The sequence below is a fragment of the Marmota marmota genome, unplaced genomic scaffold, assembly GCF_001458135.2.
Source record: "Marmota marmota marmota unplaced genomic scaffold, marMar, whole genome shotgun sequence".
NCBI classification, from domain to species: Eukaryota; Metazoa; Chordata; class Mammalia; order Rodentia; family Sciuridae; genus Marmota; species Marmota marmota.
In genome coordinates, this window is record NW_026000174.1 from 5,881,743 (window position 1) to 5,892,991 (window position 11,249).

An 11,249-nucleotide genomic window follows, 5' to 3' on the forward strand; every position below is an offset into this window, starting at 1 on the left:
AAGGGAGCCTCCACTCCCAGAAGTAAAACAACTCCCTCAATCCCTTAGAAAATGGGGCGGGGGGGGGCGTGGGGCTCCATGCAACCCTGCAGGACCGTGAGGCGGAGGCTCACTCGGCCTCCATCCAGATGCCACCCCCAGTTGGACCCGCAGGACATCAGTCCCCAGGGCGGCTTCCACCCGGCTCCCCACCGGATCGGGGCCCAAGGTTCTCCCATCGGCTTGCTCTCCACCTCACCGTCCCCACCGCACCACCACTCGGATCCCGCGCTCCCTGAACCTCCGGGCGGCTCCGCGGAGTCCTCCCGGCACTCCTAACATGGCGGCCGAGTCGCCTCCGCTCCCTCGCTCGGGCGCGTCCGACCTTGGCGCATTTTGGGCATTGTAGTTCCGGAGGTAGACTCGGTGTCTCTCCCGGACGCAAGAAGACTACCATTCCCAGAATGCACCTCTCCCGAGCATGGCTATTGGGGCCTCTGTGGACAGAGGGATGATGTCATTGCAAAAACCCCACTGCATTCATTGTGCTACGGTCTATCCACCCCCCTACTGCTGCTGGGCTTGCGATTGCCGCTCGCTCCAGCTGAGCTCAGAGTAGCAGCAGCACTAGGGCAGGGACCGACTCCAGCCCTTGGACTTAGGACATCGCAGTACCTTCCCTTGCGTGCGTGACTCTTTCGCACATCATTTCTGTTTATGCCTGGGGTGGGGAGAAAAATCCCAAACCAGGTGAGTTAAAGTGATTTATTCAAATGGTTCTCCCAAGTTATTCCTCCCGCTTAGTTCTTAAGGCTTTCTTTTGGGAAGATGGGGGCGGGGGGAATTGGAGGTTCTCACGGGCGCTGCTAAGGGAAAAGCTCTGTGCAATTTGGGTCACTGCAAAGAACTCCAGTAACGTACACCCGCCAGAGGACCGGTGCCTGCCAATTCCCCAGTCGCAACTCCCCTCAACCTTTTGAGGCTGGCAGAGGGGGCTGGGCTGGGAAGGATGTTGGGAAGTGCTCTTGGAAAATCAGAGGAGGGCAGAGGTGGGGGACTGCAGTCCTGTCACAGCCCGAGTCCTGAGGTTTGAGTGGGAAGGGGTGATGCGTGGGGAGAAATGGAGACAGTGATTTAATGTGGTCGCACTACTTTAGAACATTTATATGTCGCTTGGACGAGCACACACTATTCAATTTAAAGAGGTGTATGTTTCTTTTTGAGCAGCTTAAGTTTCGTAGGGCTTTATTTTATGTGTGTATGCCTATGCCGTTTGTCTCTCCTTTTCTGCTGATTTGAGGTGACAGTGTCCTTTAATGGTGCACTCCGTGCTCGTCAGAAACATTTCACGTGTCTGAGGAAGGTTCTGTTAGGCTGCTGGAAGCAGCATTTTAAAGTGTTCTCCGTTCTCCTGACTGCAGGATTCGGGATTGTTTGGAAGTGGAGCCTACAGATTTGTGCTTGTGTGAGTGTTTTAAATTACATTGCAATAGGCTCCTTGCCACTGACAATGGTACCATAATGAGCTGCTGTTTCCCGAGGCACAGTCACCACTCACAAATAACGGTTTGCAGACTGGATCGATTAGGGAAACCCGGGTTTATTTTAACGCGTTAGGGAAAGGGAAAGTTAGTGTTATCAACCTTCATTTGCCATTGCTGATAGGAAGAGTGATCATGGCCAGGGAAACCAAGGATCATAGTGGTGTTGTGCTCAGTTTGGTGGTAGTGGTTGTTTTTAAACAAACTGACACATTTAATAGGGGAATAAGAGCTTGTATGATGTTGGCTGTCTTTTAAGAGGTAAAGAGATGATCAGTGCAATAAATATGTTACTTTGAGATAAACAGCTGGCAGACTCTAGAACAGATGGGGCCAGTCTTAGCAGAGAGATTTACAACCTTGGAAATGAATGGACCTGGGGTCAACCACACCCCCTCTTGGAATGTCAAAAGAAGGAGAAATGCCAGAATATTTGCTTAACTCTAAAATGCTAAACCTTTTCACAGCTGAGTCAGGGATTGGGGAAAGTCATTACTAGCTGTTTTCTGCTGTAGTGAACCAATTTTGTTCATATTTTCATTAAGACCCTTTGATCTCGAAAGTTGCAGACCGGTGATACTTGGTTAAATGCTGTGTGTTACTGAATACAAAGACGATCCATTGTATGGACTTTGTAGTACAATGATTTATTGGGATGCAATGAGCAGCTTTTGGAATAGGGAAAAGATCCAACAGTCTGCCTTTGCCTCTTCCCACATCTCTTGATGCTTACTCTGCTCTTGCAGAGAACCTACCCTTTTCTTCTATATCTTCCTTCTTAGCCTACCCCACCCACATCTCTTGAAATTGTTTCTTTCCCTATTTGCGCTTCACATTTTCCCTGTTTTAGAATTTCCCCTTTATTCTCAATATATCACACCTCTTTCTCTAAGTCTCTTTTTCACCTCAGAATACCCTCCCCGATCCTCCTTCTCTTCACTCAGGAACCCCAGGGTGAATGTAGACTGTGTGGATAGTTATTGAGTCCTTTTTGAAGAGGCTTTAGCTATTCTTTTTTCTTGCAATCTGTATTTGGCAGGATGACCAGCAACAATCCTGACCCTTGGCCTGGTTTGTGGTTTCTGTGATAGACATGGTCTGGCCCCAGCAGCTTGTGGACAATGAAATGTTGCTGTTGAGTTCATGCCACTTTTTCTTTTGCTGGCACCTGTGAAGAACTGCCAATGTACTGGTGAGGTGGGACACACATATAATCCAACTTGAGAAGCTGAGGCAGGAGGATTGCAAATTTGAGATCATCCTGGGCAATTTAGCCAGATGCCATTGAAAAAAAAATTAAAGGGAATGGGGGTGTGGCTCAGCAGTACAGTGCTCCTGGGTTCAGTCCTCAGTACCAAGAAACGAAAAACAAAAACTGCCAATGGGTTAGCAAAGTTTTTGAATAGTTTTCAAATAGCTTCTGCCTTACTGATACACTTTTTAATTTTCTTATCCCTGCTTCAGTAAGTGGTGGGAATGGGAAGACTGTTTTCCCCCTTGCTGTTTCTTGTTGATTATTAAGGAGCAATCAGGGACGAAACTGCCCATTTGTTATTTGAAGATACTTGGAAGTGCAATAGCTTTCTTCCTGTTATTTCTTCCCATATTGGAGGAAAGTTTGTTATTTTATAGCCCTCTTGTAGGAAAAGGGTGGTAGTTGTGTTACTTTGCTTAACAGTAGTGTTTCTTCAAGGCTTGGCAAGTCTAACTGCTGTCTCTTTGAAGGCAACTATTATGATAGGAAGATTCAAGCTGTCATTCAGGACATCTCTTGCACCCTGACCAACTACACATTTCTTTTTAATTTACATATTCGCAAAGGGATAATGATCTTTGCAGTTTGGTTTACTTGGGCTGATGTTATAGCCCTCCATGATCTGACCCCAAACTATTCTGACAGCATAGTAGTTAAGCAGCTATTCTGTGTCAACACAATGTGAAATGAAATGTGAAAAGAAATGCTTCTCTTGTCCTTATAGAGCTTATATTCTAACAAGAGAGACAATCCTTGAACAATTGTAGGTGTGATAAATGTTTCTTCCAAAGAAGAATGTGTGCTAAGATGGGGCACAATCCATAATGTGGTGTTCCTCTTGTCTGGGGCAACCGGGGATGGTATCCTGTTGGAAATGACACTTCCAAACACTTAAAAAGGGAGTGGAAGTAATTCAGAATGACCATAAGAGGTGCTTAGGATGGAGTGAAGAGGGTTTCTGGCAGAAGGAACTGCATGGTCAAAGTACAAAGGAATAGTGGTGAGCAAGGGGACAGAGACCAAAATGAGGAAGAATGAGATTGGAGAGGTGGACAGAGGCTGTAGAGTGGAGGTTTTCTGAGCTACAGGTAAATTTTTGTCTTTATTTTAAGGGCAATGGGGGCTTTAATTAGCCGGATGAATGACATGTGGAATAGTAAAAAGTCATCCTGACTGTTAAGAAGAGATTGGAGGAAAGGATTGGTTGGAGTGACTATGTGGAAACACATATATTTTAAGTGTATTTATTCCACTAAGTTATATGGATCCCCAGGTGTATGTGCCCTATGCTAGGAATATGGCATTGATAGTGATAGTGTTCGTTTTTGGAGGAATTCACCAAAGTGAGGAAGACAAACAAATAATCACATATGGGGAAGTATTTAGGCAATGCCAAGAGAGCACAGGAGGTGTCCTTTCTTATGGATGGGGATGTCCACAAATTGGCAGGTAGCTTTTGACCTTAAACATGAAGGCAAGAAACAGTGTGGTCCCAGGCACCTAAGAGAGTGCCTTCTACAAATTAGGGACTGTGAATGTTTGTCGACTAAGTCTCTAAGGGCCTCTTCAAAAGCAGGAAATATCAACACATTGGAAGAGGGCAATTAGTAATAATGCAAATGTCAAATGTAAAGTGCTTTTAACAAATCAGTTCCTGAGACCTGCAGACTTTGAGTTGTTTTGTGGATTACTTTTAGGGAAATTCAGAAATATTTCAGTTCTGTTTTTTTTTTTTTGGGGGGGGGCTTAACTTCTTTGATTCAAGTTAGTTTCTCAAAAAGCATTCTAATTGCATAAAGATCCCTAAATCAGTGGATCTCATTTTTTTGAGATTTATAGATAAGTAAAATCACACACAAATAATACAATAAAGTTAGGTGGGCTGTTGACAAGTTATTTTCTTGGCTGTGGTAGAAATGTTGCTCATTATTAAATAAGAACATTTCCAAGTTTAGAGGAGTTTTATTTGATACACAGAGAATTGGGGGAGGTACTGTGCATTGAAGCCAGGTGCTTTACCACTGAGCTATATCTCACCCCCACCCCCACCCCGCCCTTTTTCTTTTCTTTTTTTTTCTATTTTGAGACTGGGTCTTGCTAAGTTGCTGAGACTGGCCTCACATTTGCAGTTCTGCCTTAGCCTCCTGAGTTGCTGGGTTTACAGGTGGGAGCCAACAAACCTGTCCACAGATACTTTATTTTCAGTTTCTTCTTCATAGGAATCTAACCCTTGAGCACTAGGTAGACTTCCTCAAGATTAGTCTAACATAGGGGTTCCTGACTGGTCCCTGGAAGGTTCTTAGGGAGATTATGACTCATGAGTTCACATATTGAATTGTGTGTGTACGTGTTCATGTGCTAAAATTCACATGAGCATCCTGCATTTTTCTATCACTATGTGTGTGTCCTTGGGCAAATTACTTGCCCTCTTTGAACCTCTGTTGCTTTGTAAAATTGTTGTGAGGATTAAATGAGAATGTATTGTAAATGTCTAGCACTATGCCTGGTATAGCTGGTGCTCATGGCAGCTATTTCTGACATTATATTTATTGATGATTTTTAACATTTTATTTATTGGGTGATGCTTGTTTAGAACCCATAGTGAGAAAATGAGGGAAAAAATAACAGTGTAATGATACGTTTTAAAGCAAGGGGAAGTACACATCATCAACATGGAATTTTTGCTAGAAATGTTTAGCTTACATCTAATCATGAGGAAATAAATTAGACAAATCCTGATTGTGAGACATAATGCAAAACAGCTGGACTGTGGTCTTAAAAAAATGTCAATATCATGAATGACACAAACAAAAAAAGACATCGGGAACTGATGTATATTAAAGTAACACATCCAAGTGCAACAGGTAAAACTTCATTGGATCCTGAACTTTAAGAAAAAGGAGGGCTGGGGATGTGGCTCAAGCGGTAGCGCGCTCCCCTGGCATGTGTACGGCCCGGGTTCGACCCTCAGCACCACATACAAACAAAGATGTTGTGTCCACTGAAAACTAAAAAATAAATATTAAAAAATTCTCTCTCTCTCTCTCTCATTCTCACTCGCTCTTAAAAAAAAATTAAAGAAAAAGGAAAACTTATTATAAATGGTGTTTGGGGATGGTGGAGGAATGGGCATGGGAGCTGCATATGAGACAGTCAGTCACAATGCTAGGTTTCTTGGAGGTGATGACAGTTTCACACTTTAGCCTGATATGTGGATATTAGTGTGTACATCCGTTGTGTTTCCGAGTGGTCTTCAGAGCAAAGCCAGAAGATGGCTCAGACTGCTTCCGAAGAGAATGATCTTCTTGGTCACAGCAAGTATTTAATCAGCCTGTGGGTTAGGACACCATTTGTTGGGATATTGTATGTCCCTTTCATGTCCATTCTAGACACAAGCTTGTCATTCTGAGACTGAAACATCTACAGCTGGTTGTCTGACCTTGATATTACTAGAAGTAGTAATATAGGTGAGACATTAGCTATTTTTTTTTTTTTTTTGAGAGGGATTACTGGGGATTGAACACAGGGGCTCTTGACTACTGAGCCACATTCCCAGCCCTATTTCATATTTTATTTAGAGTCAGGGTCTCACTGAGTTGCTTGGTGCCTCGCTGAGCCTGGCTTTGAACTTGCGATTGTCCTGTCTTAGCCTACCAAGCCACTGGGATTATAGGTGTGTGCCACTGTGCCTGGAGGACATTCACTATTTCCAAAGCGAGGAGGAAAGGATGGGAATGGGCACACATTTATATCTATTTTAAATTTGTGTTTTGATTCTATAAATAACACAAGATTAATTAAAATGATTGCAGAAATACTCAATGAACTACATTGGAAAAGTGCTTTTTAATTGTGTACCACAAAGATAAATCAACTGTCAGGTTTTGATGTATTATTCAGTCATTTCCCCTATATATATGCCAATAATTTATAATACATATTATTCTGCTTGATCTCCTTTGCCTGACATGCTTTGGGCATTTCCCCCAGGTATTTGTACTCTACTATAACTTAGGTGTTTTAATAATTGTTGGAAATTGTGCCACAGTGAATCTTTAAGTGCCCATCATTTTGTTATGAATTTATAGAAATATTTCTGTAGGCTACTTTTCTAGAGGTGTAAAGGGCACAAAATTTCCCTTGAATTGCCCCCTGATGTAAATTCTTATTAGCAATTTTTGGGAGTGCTATTTCTATACACCTTTGCCAAGTCTATTAGTCACTTTGGCCCTACTCTCTAAGAGAGGAAACTTGTGAAGGGTAGACAGAATGAGCAAAAATGGAATCACAGAGTTTCTGTTGGATTTTTTGAGGCTGTAATAAAGGTTGATGTGTAAATAATTCTTCGGGAGAGAGAAATAGAATACATTATTCTTGCTACAACATAGCGTACTGTTTGAAGAGTAAAGTGAAACAAGCAGCCAAGGGGTTTCCCCAGAAAAATTTTAAGAAAATTTATATTTTTCAGTTATGGTTAACTTCACTAAAATGAGGACATCATCTAACTTGAGATGAAAATAACCTGCTCTGCTCACTTCCTCTGCAATTCAGTCACACAGCCACATTGGAAAGGGGGAATTTAATCTCCATTTAAAAACTATCTGGCAGGCCGTTAAAGTCTGAATGTTCATCTTTGTGAATTTCAGTAGAAGCAATAATAAAACAGATATTTTGGCATTTTCCCCCCCATGGAATGGTAGGTGTGAGCTTAGGAGTGGCTATCAGCTACTCACTCTGCCCTAACAGCAGACCTGGGAAAGAAATTATGAGGGTCATAGGTCATTAATGACAGGCTAAACACAAGGCCCTGGGTGTTCTGATAGGGAAACAAAAACAAAGGTGGAATTCTTCCCTACTTTCATTCTAGGAGACTGATATCTTTTAATGAGGGTCTTCAATAAAAGATGCTTTATGGAGGTATATTGTGTTTGCTGTCTCATTCTCAATGGTAGGCAGTAGATCTTAGCTGTGTTTTTTACATGCAAATGAAAAAACAATTCTCAGGCTTAATAATGTTTTTTTTTTTTTTTTTTAGGTTACCTAGCAGTAAATAAAGAAATAAGTAAAATGCAGATGTAGACCCTAGGTAAATTTTCTGAAACCAAAAACTATACTGTTTCTCCAGCTGCTTCCTGTTTTTGCTTTGTCTTCTGACTGAAGCTATAACTTCATGAAGCCAAGACTGGCTGGGGGGTCTGTTTCTGTGCTACCACCAGGCACCCAGGGAGTTTTCTGCTGACCTGTTGGATTTGCTGAAGTATTACTGCACTGCCATAGCATTAGCTAGATGTGAGGTAGTTCATATGTTTTATGTGATTATTTTTTTCCAACTTATTTTGGAAAACTTTTAAACCTATGGAAAAATTGTAAAAGTAGTACACCCCTGCACTTTTTTTTAAAAGAGAGAGAGAGAGAGAGAGAGAGAGAGAGAGAATTTTTAAAATTTATTTTTTAGTTTTTGGTGGACACAACATTTTTATTTTATTTTTATGTGGTCCTGAGAATTGAACCCAGTGCCCCACGCATGCCAGGCGAGCACGCTACCGCTTGAGTCACATTCCCAGCCCTGCACTTTTTTTTCTAAATTCATTTGCTTTCTCTTTCAGCACATCAACACACACACTTTTTTTTTTTTTTAATAAAGCATTTGAAAGTTAAGTTGCAGACATCACCATACTTTATCTCTTAATCATGTATCCCCTAAGAATAAGGACATTCTTCCATGAAACTATACATCATTACATTGAAATGATATTTTTTTCAGATTACCCCAGTCTTTCTAATATCCTTTATTACTTTAAAAAATTTTTAAAAATTACTTAAACAATTTGTGTCCTTTAGTTTTCTTTAATATAACATAGTACTTCTGCTTTTTATTGTTGTTGTCTTTTATGATCTTGAAAATTTTGAAGATCTAAAGTTTGTTGTTTTGTGGACTGGAATTGGAATTATCCAATTGTTTTTCTCTTCAGATTCAGGTTAACCACATGTGGTAACAATTCTCTTAGCAATGTTGTATCCTCTCCTCCTCCTCCTCCTCCTCTTCTTTTTTTGGGGTGGGGTGGGGTGGGGAGGTACTGGGGATTGAACTCAAGGGCAGTCAACCACTGATTCACATCCCCAGCCCTATTTTGTATTTTATTTAGAGACAGGGTCTCACTGAGTTGCTTAGTGCCTCACTTTTGCTGAGGCTGGCTTTGAACTTGCGATCCTCCTATCTCAGCCTCCCAAGCCACTGGGATTATTACAAGTCTGTGTAGCACTGGGCGCGACCCCAGGCTCAGTACACAATAGCTAAGCTATGGAGCCAACCTAGATGCCCTTCCACACTGGAGTGTGCCACCACTACTAGCTATATCTCTCTTCTTGCTTGATAGGTGACACGTGACGTTGTTTGTAATATCACTGGTGAAATGAGGCCAGTTCTCTCTATTGAAAAGGCACCCTTTTCTCCTTTGTAATTATAAAATTATTTGTCAAGTGATATCTTGAAGTTATTTGAATAGTCGTCCAATGGTTGTAATATCTATTCGTAATCCTGGCATAGGTCAATTGGTATTTATAAAAGGATAATTTTCTAATGTTTTCATTTTATATTTATAATCTGATCATTGAGGCTCCCCCCCTTCCTCCACCCACAGAAGGGATTGAACCCCAGTTGCTTTATCAATGAACTATATCTCTGGTCTTCTTTATTTTTAATTTTGTGACAGGGTCTTGCCAAATTCCCGAGTCTGGCTTCAAACTTGCAATCCTGCCACAGCCTTGGGAATATCTGGGACTACAGGTGTTTGCCACCTGACCCTCCACCTGCTCCACAATTAAAAAAAAAAATGTCACTTGGACTCATGTATTCTTTATACTTCAATGTGTTAAAATCCATTATAAATCCTCTCCACACACCCTCCTCCCCCTTATGCCTTTTCATATTTAGATTCTCCCAAATTTAGCCAGGGGAGCCTAGCTTAAAGCTTTCAGATAAAGTAGATGATATTTTACTCATACAAGTGAGGAAACTTAAGTCCCAGAAAACTACCTATGTGAGGGATTACATGGCTAGTTAACCGAGAAGACCAGTTGCAAATCCAGTTCTGACTCTGAAGTGGTTCCTGCTACTCCACACTGCCTCCTGGCGTCCAGGAACAGAATGTCACCTGCTGAAAGGAAGTTAAAAAAAATAAAAGAACAATCATTGCATCATTGTTGCTAATAGCAATGATTGCAAACAACCTCTAAGTGTGCAACAGTAGGAAACTAGTTAAGTAAGTGGATATGTTTACAAAAGGAAAAGCTCTGAAACTATAAAAACGAATCAGGGTGTTCTCTAAGTACTGATATGGAATACAATCTCCAAAGATATATTAAGTGAAAGAAGGAAGTGTAGAACAGTGCACACTTTGTGAAAGAAGTAGGGGATAGATAAATATGTTTGAATTTTCACAAAGAAACCATGGAAGGATATAAAAACTGGTTTCCAACAGAGAGTGGAAGAGGTGGATAGTGTATGTGTGTATATGTATGTGTACTGAAATATCAAGATTTATTATTTTATGTAGTGTTGATTTTTAAATGATTTTATTGAGATATGATTCACATATAGTGCACAAGTCCCCTATTGAAAGTATGCAATTTACTGCCTTTTAATGTGTTCGTAGAGTTGTGTAGTCTTAGCCACAATCAACTTTAGAACATTTTAATCACCACTAAAAGAAACTTTGACCCACTAGCAATCAGTGGCCATTTTCCTCACTCCCACCCTCCCAGCCCAAGGCAATCAGTAATCTACTTCCTATCTCTGTAAATTTGCCTATTCTGAATATTTCATATGAATTGAATAATGTCATATATAGTCTTCTGTACATTTCTTTCATTTAACATAATGTTTTCAGAGTTCATCCATGATGTATCATGTATCAGTGCTTCCTAACATTTTATTACCAAATAATACTCCGTTATATAGGCATGCCATATTTTATGTGCCCTTTTAGCATTTGGGGGACATTTGGATCGTTTCTGCTTTTCCACTGTTAGGGATAATGTTGCTATAAATATTTTATACACATTTCTTGGTGGACATATAATTATTTAATTATTGGGTGGACTTTCTTGGTCAACTCTGACCTTTTGAGACATTACCAAATTGTTTTTCACCACCAATGTGTAAGAGTTACAAATTTCTCTGCCTCCTTGACAACACTGTATTATCTGTTACTTTTATTATTACAACCATTCTAGTGGGTGTGTCACATAGATTGTTTTTGACCATATCAGTATATTAACAATATATCTGTTCCAAAATAATATTACATTTAAAAATTAGAAAGAAATGGGGGCTCAGAAAGAAATTTCCAGGTGGCCAGCTGAAGGGTCAGGATACACAGAGAGAGTCCCAGGGTATAGACAAACTCCAAGTTTTCCCCTTTCAGCCTGGTGTCCTAATGGACACACATATTCATTTTTTTTTTTTTTTTTTA

The 11,249-nt window shown here is 40.7% G+C and overlaps 1 protein-coding gene across 1 annotated transcript in view; it reads left to right on the plus strand.

Annotated features, from left to right (window-relative positions):
* Window positions 1–509: 509 nt before the first annotated feature.
* Window positions 510–11,249, plus strand: part of Rab30 (RAB30, member RAS oncogene family) — an 86,945-nt gene continuing 76,205 nt past the window's right edge. The window contains exon 1 of the mRNA XM_015477357.2: window positions 510–729. The gene's annotated coding sequence lies outside the window, so the exon portion shown is untranslated. The remainder of the gene's footprint in view (window positions 730–11,249) is intronic.